General features: G+C 36.8%; 1 protein-coding gene across 1 annotated transcript in view; it reads left to right on the plus strand.

Moving 5' to 3' along the window:
- LOC306877886 (semaphorin-6D-like) overlaps window positions 1-13,603 on the plus strand; it is a 160,571-nt gene that overhangs the window by 23,653 nt on the left and 123,315 nt on the right. Inside the window, exon 2 of the mRNA XM_079429903.1 lies at window positions 167-269. The gene's annotated coding sequence lies outside the window, so the exon portion shown is untranslated. The remainder of the gene's footprint in view (window positions 1-166; window positions 270-13,603) is intronic.

The following is a 13,603-nucleotide window of genomic DNA, read 5'->3' on the forward strand; positions in this document are numbered from 1 at the left end:
CATAAGAGACTATTTCTTTTTTTCAAAAAAGCTTACCGACCCCAAACTTACAAAACTAGTGAATTTTATGAGTGAACTTTTTATTTTTATTTATTGCACAAAGTGTGCATTGAAACTCCGTTATGGTCAACTCAAAAGTTTTATACATTTTTGTCTTTGTTCTTAGGTCTGTTGTGGAATGTCACAACTTCCTTAATGCGACCCAGCACTTTACCCTCAGCTTAATCACCTGACTGCGGTCCTGCTGTCTGATTGGATCATCTTTTGAGGTAAGAACCTATGGCATGAAGTTTGTTGAACTGATCAAAGTCACTTGAATGGTTTATTCAGTTTTCTCATCACGTCCTGCTCTTTTGTTGAAATTTGCTTGAAGTAGAGTTGAGCCTCTCTGAAGGACAATGAGTTGATTTGACAGAAAATTGAAATATCATCCAACTTCATTATTTTGGCTGGACTATTCACCCGAGGCCGTCGCGTGGGGGACAACGTCTGTCAATTTTTAGAAGAATACAAATATAATTTAAAAGAAACATCTGACAGTCTGTCAGACAATCTGTTTAAATCAAGTCTCACGGCGAGCAGGCGACAAACGATAGAAAAGTATCACAGTTGGAGAGGGTAAAAGGGAGGTGGGCAGATTTTCAAACACTTCAGAAAAGAGAAACAAGCAGACGACGGAATCGGAGAGAGATCACTTAAGAGAAGACAAAACAGATGAGACGGGAGACTTGACATGAAGAGTGGGAAAAAATCTGCTGGAAAAACGCATGCATCACAGCGCACCTGTGCAAGGCCCTTTTACTCATGCCCCCTGTCTACCCAGATATCCCTTAGAGATCAAGTCACATCCCACAACACTGGACGCAGGGCTGGTGGTGACAGGCTCTGTTGGCCGGCTGCAGGGAGCAGATGGCTGGCCAGATGCAGGGTTGCGTTTGACCTTGGGCCCTGTGGAAAGCTAAACATCATAGGCGTCCTCCGGCGCTTCCACCTTTCTGCCGCTCCGTGGAGCGGCTGCATCGCTCTGACAGCTTATGGTTGTTTTATTTAGATGTGCCATATGGAGCCATTATGTGCTCCATCGTTTAGCTGCTATCGCTATTCCCAGTGTAGTTTATCACCCAATGTGTATTCGAACAAAGACGAGTTCAAGTCCACCAGACTGTCCATGACAATGGAGATACGCCATAAGATATGACTAATCACATTCAGCTCTGTGCTCGGACAGAAAAGGGTGGCAGAATTATAATTGGGGTCAGCTGATGCAGACTTGATGGAGGGGATCTTTAGCAAGTCGGCAATGCTAAGATTTATAAGCACGTATGCCAGCTTCAGCTGCTGTGCATTATTTTACCCAGAATTCTGCTCCCAGATGTGGGTTTAGAAAGATGCGAGGAAATGGGGATTGTTTTTTTTTCTCTCTCGATTTAAAAGTTTGTTTAAATTTGGGTTTTAATGCCTACATGATTAATCAAAAATAATCACAATTACTATTACGAGTGCCGTTAATTGTGTGAAGTATTGTTCACAGCATTTTTTTTTTTTACTGTATGATACACTTGTCCTACATTAGGATGCACAACATTATAATTTAAATTTTCCAATACTGATAAGCCACTAATAATTTTTTATAAGCTGATAACTGACACATATCCAATATTAAAATTCTATAAAATTTTATTCCTATTTTAACACTAAATCAGTCATTTTAAATGATTCTAATGAATTCACAACATTATAATGTACAGTTTAAAAAATGGATATTCATTTTGAGATTTTAGTGCTTTTTGAATGTTTTTAAAGATTAATTTTAAGTAAGAGTTATATGACAGCAAAGGTAATGCAAGTTATTAATATATATCAAATATAGGCATTTATATTTCCATATATATCATGTGATAACTGATTTTATCAACGTGTCTTGCTTCACTCGTATCTATGGTTTTCCTGGTAAATTGTCGTGAGGCTGCACAAAATAATTATTATATTTAATATATTTAACTACAAATCTGCATTAATTATCACACTTACAATATCAAGATAAATAATCAACAGTAATCAGTCCTAATCTTGTTTTAGCCGTCATATCATCTGATTCATGTAGTTATACTTCTTTATTCTCTATTGTCATTGTTAGTCATTGTTGTGTGTTTTCTTCAGGGGACATCTATTTTCTAATGGCTTGATTGCTTTTAGCACTGTTAACACTTTTACCAAGGGCAATGTCTACCGATTTATTATTTATTTTAATTTTTTCCAAGTAAACACTTGTGGTCACAGATATGTGCCCTGCTAATGGTTCCTGGTATCCATTCTCTTTCAGTCTCTGTTTTCTTCAACACCTCATAGCACCATTCATTCAGATTTTCACCTTCATTTTACAATATGGAGTGACATTGACACCGTAAGAGACGCTGATAGATGTTCTTTGATCTCAGTACAGATGTTGAGCCCATGTTGTGTTCTTCCAGTTTTGAATCTTAATTCAAATTCATCAAAGTACAATTTACTTTACAATCTCAAAAGATAGCTGATTAAACACTTGGTGATACAAAAGACAGAGGTGAGCTTAGTTTGAGTCAAATGAATTGATGGCTTTCCGGCAGGCTCAAAAACAACAATTCATTGAAGCCTCAAGCCTACCTGACAATCGAAATAATCGTCAATTCTGGCTCCATGTAATTTTCCAACAAATACCCTTCCCCTCATAAGAGGTTTATTTAACCACAGGTCAGCTGAATGGGCAGATGCCAGCAGAGGGTTTGGTCCACCATAGATTTTTACTGATTTATAAATTCTCTCTCATGGTTTATCACTCTCATTAATGTCAGCACCTGCTGTAGCAGGGCTCTATCTGTCTGCCCGCAGGCCCTGCAGCTGTGCACTGAGCTCAGGCAAACTGCCCATCAGTCCTGCTCCCCTCCACCCTTCCACTCCACCAATAAGCGTTTGGCTGGGATCGTTGTAAAAACCTTGCTAGAATCAGGTGCACTTGCTCTGTTGATTTGTAAATGTGTGTTTATCATGAGTGTGCACATTCCAGGTATATTGGCCTGAAAATTTTTTAGCCTGATTTTTACATATTTTTCTACCTGAATTTATTCATGCATTCACAACAAAAATACATGCAAAGGAAACATGGCAAACACAAAGTGTATATTTGTCATCATGTGGTTTATTTCAAGGGATAGCCCACACAAATATGAAAACTCTGTCATCATTTTTTTCACCCTCATGTTGTTCCAAAACTGTATGACTGGCTGACTTCTGTGGAATGCAAAGTTTTGGTTTCCCTTGACTTCCATTGTATTTTCTGTCCTTACAAACTGTTTAGTCACTAACATTCTTCAAAATATCATCTTTTGTGTTCCCCAGTAGTCAGTCATAAAGATTTGGAATGACATGAGGATGAGTAAAGGACACAATTTATTTATATTTTAATAATAAAAAAGTAATAAATCACCAGTCTTGTCTTTGTGCAAAAGTATTTGCCCCCTTAGTCTTTGAAATTAAATTGGAGTCAGAGACTCTTAGTGGTGAATATTCCCAAAAGCAGTCATCTGGAAAGCTTCAAATTATCACAGAAAAACTTTCAAAGAACCTACAAGCTTCTCTTGCATCAGAGAAGGTCATGGTTCATGACTCTGCAATAGGAAAGGGACTGTGAAAAATGGACTTTAAGGAAGAGTATCAAGGTGAAAACTTCTGCTCACCAAGAAGAACATCAAAGCTCACATCATGTTTGTTAACGAAAAGCATGTGGTGATCCCAAGACCTTGGTTTATTCTATGGTCAGATGAGTGAAAATGTAAATAGCAAATACAGCATCATACTGTAAGAATGTGATGTGTACAGTGGCATTATGGTTGTGGCATTGCTGTCTGTGGTGGCCTCTGTGACTTGTTATCGTTCACAGGAGCGTGTATTCAACCATATGTCTGGGCATCTGACCATGAGTTGAAGCTTAAGTGTAATTGTGTGATACAGCAGGACAATAATCCAAAACAGAATCAAGTTGGCATCCAAAGTACTGAAAAGAAACAAAGGCTCATATCAAATTACAGGTGGTGTTTGATTGCCGTTATTATTGTTTAACGTTGTCTAGCCAGATATTAGACATTTACTTTTGCCTCAGGGGTGATGAGAGTCCGTGTTAGACAATTTCACTCAATGAAATTTTCACTTGGGTTCCCTTTGAGCAGCATGTCATTTTGTTTGAAATGTTGCAACCATTTTGTTCTCCGAATAGGCAATTGCTAAGGGGGCTTTCTTTTTTGTTCACTGTACTGTGTATGTCAATAATACAACAGAAATTTGCAAATTATGCAAAGTGAATATTCCTTTATAAGCCTTATAAGAAGCTTCTTGAGTTTTTAGATTGAGTTCCTTTTTTGGTGTGCAGAACTGAAAATGGCGTCAAAAGAACAAGTAGAGTAGCAGGAAGAGGAAGATAAAAGGGGAGTCATGCACCAAAGCAGCGTCCCCCCTCCTTCTGTTCTTATTCACAAATTGGTTTCTTAGGACCCAGTGCCACATTACACTTTGTTTGTGCATTGTGTGTATTTTCTGCTGCCTTTAGTTTGTTTGTTAATCCATCAGCGCTGGCGATTGGGGGGGGCTTGCACATTTGGAGGCAGGAAGCACCTCCTGCCTCATCTGTGTCCCTTAATCCTGAGAACAGCCATGCTGGTGAGATTGCAGGCCCCTCGGAGTCTCTCCTTCTGGAAACTTCAAAGTCAGACATTGGCGATTTGGAAGACAGAGAGGTAAAGTCTGCAGGGAGCCTTCATGCAGGTCAGCCCAAATCTTTAGCTGAGAGCCCCTGGTTCAGTGCAGGTGGATCTGAGGCCTGTGTTGATGGAGAGAGATGTGCTGTTAGGCAGATGGAGAGGGATTAACCCCCTCCACCACCACCACCCATCTTTGAATTATGAATGTCCCCTCTCTCTTTATTTCTGTCAGCACAAGGCAAGACTTTGAACACAACCCTGTTGCATCCCTCTATGCAGTTATGTGTCATAAAATACATTTTACGTTTTCTGTAAGAGTCAGAGGTCATTTCTTTCTTGTACGGTATATTTCTACTCTATCATAGGCGGAGGGTGAAGCAACTGTAGGCTAAAGTTGTGGAAATCCAGATGTAGGCGATATATTTTACTAGATCACATCTTTTTTTTTTTTTTATAATACAGACACTTTTAAATAATACATTCTCTTTGAGAGAATGTCTTGAATTAAATGTATTAAAGGGATAGTTCACCCAAAAATGAAAATTCTGTCATTACTCACCCTCATGTCATTCCAATCCCGTAAAACCTTTGTTCATCTTCAGAACACAAATTAAGATATTTTTGATGAAATCCGGAAGAGTAGAAATTGTTGAATAAAGTCATTAATTTAGTTTTCTTTGCACACAAAAAGTATTCTCGTAGCTTTGTATCATTACGGGTTAAACCACTGATGTCACATGGACTATTTTTAACAATGTCTTTACTACCTTTTTGGGCCTTGAACATGTCAGTTGTGTTGCCGTCTATGGAGGGTCAGAAAGCTCTCGGATTTCATCAAAAATATGTTAATTTGTGTTCTGAAGATGAACAAAGGTCTTACGGGTTTGAAACGACATGAGGGTGCGTAATTAATGACAGATTTTTATTTTTTAGGTAAACTATCCATGTAAGTGTAATTTTCTTGTTTAAAATATAAACTTCATTTTTCAAAAATTTGTTAACATTTGTTATTATTTAATTATATCTGATTAATGTCATACTACAAAAGTTCAAAAGATTTTTTTGAAAGTCGAGTTTTATATTCACCAAGGCTTTATTTATTTGATCAGAAATACAGTAAAAAACAGTAGTGTTGGGATCTATTATTTTACTATATTTTAAAATGTAATTTATTCTTGTGATGGCAAAGCTGAATTTTCAGCAGTCATATGTCACACGGCCCTTCAGAAAACATTCTAATTTGCTTATTTGGCGCTCAAGAAACATTCTTCTTATTAATGTTGACTTCATTTTATTGTGAAACATTTTTTCAGGATTCTTTGATGAAAGAAAATGTTATGTTATATGTTATGTTATACTGACACAGATTCAAATCTGTATATCCCACATGACTGACACAGTTTAGTGTACCTGGATCATATGTGAAAACCTCTAGGTTTGTTTATTTTTAGAATAACCTTCTTGTTCCTCCTGAGGTAATCTACATGATAAAACAACTAATTTTATCAGACTGTAACTCTTGTGTAGCCAAGAACTTGTTCACCTTTACTACCTGGCCAAAAAGAAAGTTAGTTTTGGACCCGGGGATGCACTGTGATGCTGATGTTTGAACTCGTGTTGTGCTCAGGGAGGCAGGGACTCCACAACTGCTGCTGTGAGGATTCACAAACACAAAGGAGTGGCAAATTCATGAAAATGAAACGAATGAGGTTAATACAGCCTGTTTTATGCAGAGATCCTTGAGGATGACATTTGTTATGTTGCACGAAAATGTAAATGAAGAGGAAAGCCTTGCTTCAAGATGTCTCTGAGGGAGGCAGGCACTGTGTTCATAGAAAATACAGCAGGTCTGGGATCAGATTCAACCTTGTCTTCTCTAATCACAGACAGAATAGAATACAAAGCAAAACAGACCTAGAAATATCTCTCGTATAATTTTTCTTATTCTTAGAAACTTCATTAATACGGAACACTATCTAATTCTCTCATTCTGTATTTTTAAATGTATCCTTATTTTTGGCGTAGTTTGGTGTCTGAGCTCATGGACATGCTGTATTCTGTTTTACAGACTCAGATCTGCCAATGACATGTGACCCTGGCTGAAAGCATTGAAGAACTGAGCCTCAGCCTTTTAGATGCCAGATCTGTCTGTCTCAACAAAGACAGAAAGAGAAGACTCTTGTCTCATCACTATTCAGATTCTATAAAAGCAATTAGCTTAACGGCGACTGTGGTGACAAAGCTTTGGCTCGCTTAGGAGATGTGAACCACCCTACTGTGATTTAGCTCAGATAAAGAGGGCACCTTGGTAATTTAAGTTGGCGTACTTTTAAAAGTTTGAAGTAAACAACTCTTGCTCATTTACTTTACTCTTGCCCTCAGTTATGCAATGGACTCTAGCTGAATAGAAGTCTAAATGAAGACTGGTTGTGTTTCATTCTGCTCCCTAATTGCCTATGATGTAATTCAGGACATTGTGAACAAGGGTAAGTACTAACAAGACCCTTGATGCACTGAAGTTTGGGAGATTGATGACTTCATCACCTGTGACCTGGCTGTGTCACAAGTACAAGTTGCTGTTATTTATCAACATTGTTGTGCACCTTCATTGTAGATGTAAAAAGTAAACTGACATTATGAAAATGTGCTTTTCTTGAGTTTTTAAAAATGGCAATTTAGACATTAAACATCACACAACGAAGCACAACATTTTTACAATATTAATAAAAACACCAAAATCTCTACATAAATAAACATAAAAAAAAGGTATTTTATTTTGAGGATATAACATATATTAGCAGTAAAATTGGTTAAACCCAATATTAGAAGGATTTTTTATTTATTAATAACAGTCAGTATTGAATATTTAATTATGCATGTTCATGTCCCCTATATATTTACATTAAGATTACCTTTAGTGTCATCTACCACTCAAAGTAAATTTTTATCTTAATACTAATAGTTGAAAATCTTTAAAACTTTAAAAATATAAAACTTAAGTCTTTTCTGAAATGTAATATAAAAATATATATTTTTCATATTTTATTAAATAATGTTGTTGCCTACATAATGGTTGATTTTAGTTTAGTGTTTTATTCCTGCGCTATTCTTAATATTAGCATTTATCTGGTATCAGCTTATGAAAATAATTAGTAGGTCATTTGTATTGGCCAAAGATTTGAATTGTGTGTAATTGTACTTAAATTGTAGCATTGTAAGTGTTCATTTTACTTTATAAATTAATTCATTTAATTTGTCTGTACATGATAGTATAAAAAGTTTAATTTAGCAATTATCAGCCATGACATGCAAGTAATTATTGGCTTATCCATATGTGACCCTGGACCACAAATCCAGTCATAAGTCGCTGGGGTATATTTGTAGCAATAGCCAAAAAATACATTGTATGGATACATTTAGGACATTAAGTAAAAATCATGTTCCATGAAGATATTTTGTAAGTTTCCAACTGTAAATACATCAAAACTTAACTTAATTTTTGATTAGTAATATGCATTGCTAAGAACTTAATTTATGCAACTTTAAAGGCGATTTTCTCTCAATTTGTTTTTTTTGGTTTTTTTTGCACACTCAGATTCCAGATTTCAGAGATTTCCAGAGATTTGTATCTCGGTCAAATATTGCCCTATCCTAACAAACCACACATCAGTGGAAAGCTTATTTATTCAGCTTTCAGATGATGTATAAATCTCAATTTCTATAAATTGACCCTTATGACTGGTTTTGTGGTCCAGGGTCACATATTGGCAAGAATTTTAATATGGTTTCATCTCTGGTCTTCTATCTTTTACTAAAACACAAATTTGCATAATTGTTTCCCTGTCATGCATTTTAGGGAATAGGAATGAAAGGTCACTTGAAGAAACAATTTTAAATACTTAAGAAGGAATGGTGACATTTCTAGTAAGTAAATATTGCTAGTTTCACGGTGGGTGCATTCTGGGAATTTCTGGGGCGTGAACATTTCTCTGCTTAGAGTGATTTGGACAATGGGACAGCCTCAAAAAGCGGCTGACTCCTGAGCAGCACATTACTGAACTAGGGAGCGGATTGGGACACAATGGGTGCGTGACAATGAATTTGACTTACTCGGATCCTTTCCTTCTCTTCTAATTCCTAACTCATTTGCTTTCTCCTTCATTTGCTCTCAAGTCATTTGTCTCATTACTCTAATTTAAAAGAGCACTTCGCCGTCTTTGTGGGGGAGGCCTGGCTTATTTTAAGGCCTGATTGGAATAAGGAAATTATGTGAAGGAGCCATTTATACAAGATGAGAAGGAAGGTGGTCTAGGCTATTTTGAGTACCAACCCATGCCCACAAAACCTGCCAATTAGCTTAAGTGGCCTCCCAGTGAGTTGTATTAGACCTGTACCTTTCCGAGAGAGTGAGAAAAGCAGTTTCTTACAAAAAAAGTGGCAAACTTGGTTAAGCTTCAATGCTCTAATTGCAAGTCTGGTTACAAAATAGCATGTTACATTACAGACACCCACATACAGATGTGTTTTATGCTGAGGTAAAATGACTCCTTGTTTAAACTTTGCAACACGACTGCTGTTTTTCTGCGCTTTCTACCTGTTGCGTTGCAATGTACTTTTGTTCTGCCAAGCTGGCTGCCTCTGATAAGTTTACTTTGCTTTTCCATTTTTTTCTCACTTTGGCCACATTGCTTCTCTTGCTTCACTTTAAGGGTGTTACATCTTAAAAATAGCCGGTGTTCGTTTTGATCCCGTGTGTGTGTGTGAAATGCGTGGTGAAAGGTTTGACCGGATTCCAAAACAGTGTTTCCCACAGTCTTCGTGCCGCAGGCAGGACAGACAGCGTGTATCGATCAGGGTGTAAAGCAGGGTTTCGCCAGAGATTAATACTGTGCTCAGCAGAGCTCATGAAGTTGTTAACGTAATGTGGAAAAACCGGTGTGATCAGCCATATTGACAGCGCAGGGCAAGGCCACTGATTAAGTGAGTGAAGTGCATTTCACAAGCTCACTCTGGTTCCCACATCAACTTTTTATCATGTCTGAATTCTTCTTCCAAATAATTTTTTGCTCCTGTATGAGCCTGTGTTGGGGAGTAACAAACTATCTTTTGCATTTTTTTATCAATGCTAACTTGTACATTTCTGAGTAGCATGGAAAAAGTTTTTTTTTTTCAACAAGTAGCAGTGTGACATTATAAAATGCTACAGATTTTAAAGCATTTTAAAACTTTTTTTGTGATTCTAAAAGTATTGTGCATGCACATCAGAGTGTAAAAATGTGCTCAAATGTGCTTTATGATTTATGCGTAACATGAAAAAGTATGATTTGTCACTCAAATAATTAAATTCTGATTCACTGAATAACGTTGGACCTTTTGCAGTCTACTTTTTGTTGCTATATACAAAATATGAGATTATAATAATAATCTTAAATTGTATTTAGTCAAACGCTTCTGTTGGAATGTAAATTGATGATTTCTACTTTTGTTGATATTAAGAGTGTTTATTGATAGTATTAAGTTTTACATTTTGTGTTGGTGGTATTTAGTGTAAATTAATGGTGTGCTTCCAAAAAAAAAAAACAGCTCCAATTTACATAAAGAAAAAAGGAATCGATTTTTTTGGGGTAGTAAACAAACTAGTGAATCAATGCACTGAATTGGTTCATTTAAATTTGCAAATTTAGTAAAAAGACTCGAGTCACTTTGCAGGCTTCATTCTTTGTGTAGTGATACAAATGAATATGATATTTTATGGTAAATAATCTTACAAATTAATAATGTTTAAGCAGTGCTGCTGCTTAGTTACTGTTTTACTCAAGTATATTGTTAAATTATGCTGTTTTTCTAGTTTTATCGGGGGCGTTCAGTGCAAATAAATCTGTTCGAATGCTGTTTAATGCCAGTGTTTCAGTAGCTTGTGCTACTGTATCATATCTAGCTTGTGCCACCACATATCTAGTACTTTAACTTATGTGTATCTTAACAAACTACACTTCAAAATATCTTCCACAGCACTGTTAGGGTAGAAGGACACATCCAGGAGATAGATGGTTTAATCCAGCAAGTCATAGCAGAACAGAATTTTTAATAAGAAGAATATTAGTTATGAATCTTTATTTCAAGCTGCGTTCTTCATTGTCAGCACATTTGAAGGCTTAATGAATGCGTATGTGTGGTGTCTGAAGCCTGAAGAAATTGTTATATATCTTTTTATTGGACATGAAAGGTCACCTTGAGAAAAGGAAATTAGACTTTAATTTTTCCCCCCTCTGCCCAATGAATGTGGCTGACCTGCATTGGAGAGACGTGTTAGTGAGTTTTTTTTAATCAGCATGGATATTTATTTATTACCCTCAGCCTTAAGCTAATTTACTTCATCTCACTCACTTCCCTGTTTCAGGTCATTTACATACAGCTCTCCCCCAAGGCCTGCTGGAACAGGATTACTGTATTAATTGCTTTTCGGTATGATGGAGAACAAAGCAGCCTTTCTTTTCCTCTTCCTCATATTCCAAGCGACTAATGTTACAAAGGTTGCAGGAAATTAGCCACTTGGGACCAAGACCTTGACCGAAATTTATTTCGGAAATTGCAGCTTGTGTGCGAGAGCTCATAAACTTGTCCATTTGTAATCATCTGCGAATCTGGTACCTCAAGGACACGGAGAAGCGAGATGATAGCTTCAATAGTTGACACGCGTACACAAATGTACACAGGTGAATTGATTTTTCGTGTGATTGCTACACCAAAGTGTGATCGAGCGTCTTTTTGCAATCATGGGTCGCATGCCAGGCGACCCGCACGTGCGACTGTGATGAATGACCTCGCGATGAGGCCTGTCACTGGTAGGTAATGTCACTAAATCTCCCACCACAAAGACCACAGCATGTTCGATAATATCGACTGTGTGCATGTATGTGAGCTCATCCTCCGTTTGAGATGTTGTAGGATATCTTTGCTTTCATCTTGGTGTTATGGGATATGTTTATCTTTGTGTTTCTGTTGTTGAGTATAGATGACTTCGATGGCCGATTCAAAGAGCAAAGGCGGAGTGGCCGGACTGATACAGATCAAGATGAATGGAGGAATAATAGGCTGAATGGATGAACAGGAAGAAATCTCTTTATCTGGAGGGTTTAACATTTTGCTAAAGGGTTCTTTCCTTTTGGATCGCCTACATCTGTGCCTTTTGGGCAACATCTAAAGTTGTACGCTCCTTCGGATCCTTCATTGCTAAGGCCAGATGTCAGTGGATTACTTCATTCTTTCATTCATTATTTATCTCCTGTTTGATTCAGATCTGATTCGTTGAGTTTGGCACAGTTGCTTTTCCAGCTGTTTTCCACCCACAAATATAAGATGATCTCTTCGCAATTATTTCTGAAACCTGCGTTTAGAGTGCGTGAAGCCTGCGGCCTCTATTACCCACAATCCCAGAGCATTTATTACCTGTTTAGAGCTATACCGGCTCACGGACAATGTAATGATGGCCTTAGGACAGATGTTCGAGGCTCGAGAGATATTTCTCTCTGTGTCCAGAGGTGTCTTCTGAAGCTTGATGCTTTTGACTAAAGTGTCTCAAATTGAAAAGCTCAAAACTGTGGACCACCATCTGTGTTACCATGGAGACTGTAGTTTTTTTTTTTTTTATGGAGTGGAGAGCAACGGTTCCATGGCACTCTAATTGCCCTGTCAGACAGTAGTGCGGGAGGTTTTAATGTGGAGTTTGGCGCTCAATGCCAGGAGTAGAGAACATCACCTCCTTTGTGAGTTTATTTAGTTTGGATAGAGAGAAATATTTAGTGAGGCTGAGAAACCTGAACGTTCCTCTGTAAGCTCTCAGTAAATAAAGTTTTGTTTGTGAAGGTCTCTTTAAAAGTCGATGTAACTTCTTGGGAATAGTTAAAGACCTTTGCTGTGTTTGATGCCTCATAGGTCTAAATTGGCTTTTCACTTGGCAAGCCATTTTTTGGTTAAAGAAATGTAAGAGGGTCCACAATTTTAAAAAGGAAATTTGTTTTAGATAGAGTTCTTAGAAATGTACACTACTACCTTTCAAAAGATATAAAAAAAGATAAACACTTTTGTTTTTATTCAACAAGGTGAATAAAAAGACAGAAAAGACATTTTTTAATTTTACAAAAAAATTCAATTTCAAATAAATGCTTTTCTTTTGAACTTTTTTTTTTTTATCAAACAGTCCTGAAAAATTTTTAGCACTGTTTCCACAAAAATATTAGGCAGCACAAGGTTAAAAAATATTGGCCTAACTGTTTTCAACACTGATAATAATCATAATTTCTTTAGTAACAAATTAGCATATTAGAATGATCTCTGATCTCTTGTGACACTGAAGACTGGAGTAAAAGTTTTGTTAGCAGTTTTGTTAAACTATTTGCTTTTCTAAAACGTAACAATAAAAAGTTATAGCAATCTACTTAGTTTTCAAGTTTTTAATTTTTTCTTTATTATAAAATCAGGACAATTACATCGTCCTAACATTTTTGAGTTTGTCTCCACAAAAGAAAAGAAGAACATGCTCGCCATATAAGATATGTATTCAAGTCACTGAATTTATGAAGTGTATAAATATATATTTTTTAATTAATTAAAAGATTGATGAAAAAATGATGAAATGCGTGTTCGAATGCTGTCAGCATTTTTCAACATATGTGGCTTGGTCTTTGGAGTTACATAGCATGCAGGCGGCAGAAATAACCTCAGTATTTTGGTACCACAAACTTCTGAAAAATTCAAAAGCCTTAGCAAAAGGTTTCGGTCAGCGTTTCATAGCCACTAAGTAGTCTGCTGTTGTTGGCCTCAGATCCGTTTGAGTAGATGTACAGTGCGGACCCGAGAAGCTGCAGAGTTTT

Source organism: Barbus barbus (assembly GCF_936440315.1).
Source record: "Barbus barbus genome assembly, chromosome: 12".
NCBI classification, from domain to species: domain Eukaryota; kingdom Metazoa; phylum Chordata; class Actinopteri; order Cypriniformes; family Cyprinidae; genus Barbus; species Barbus barbus.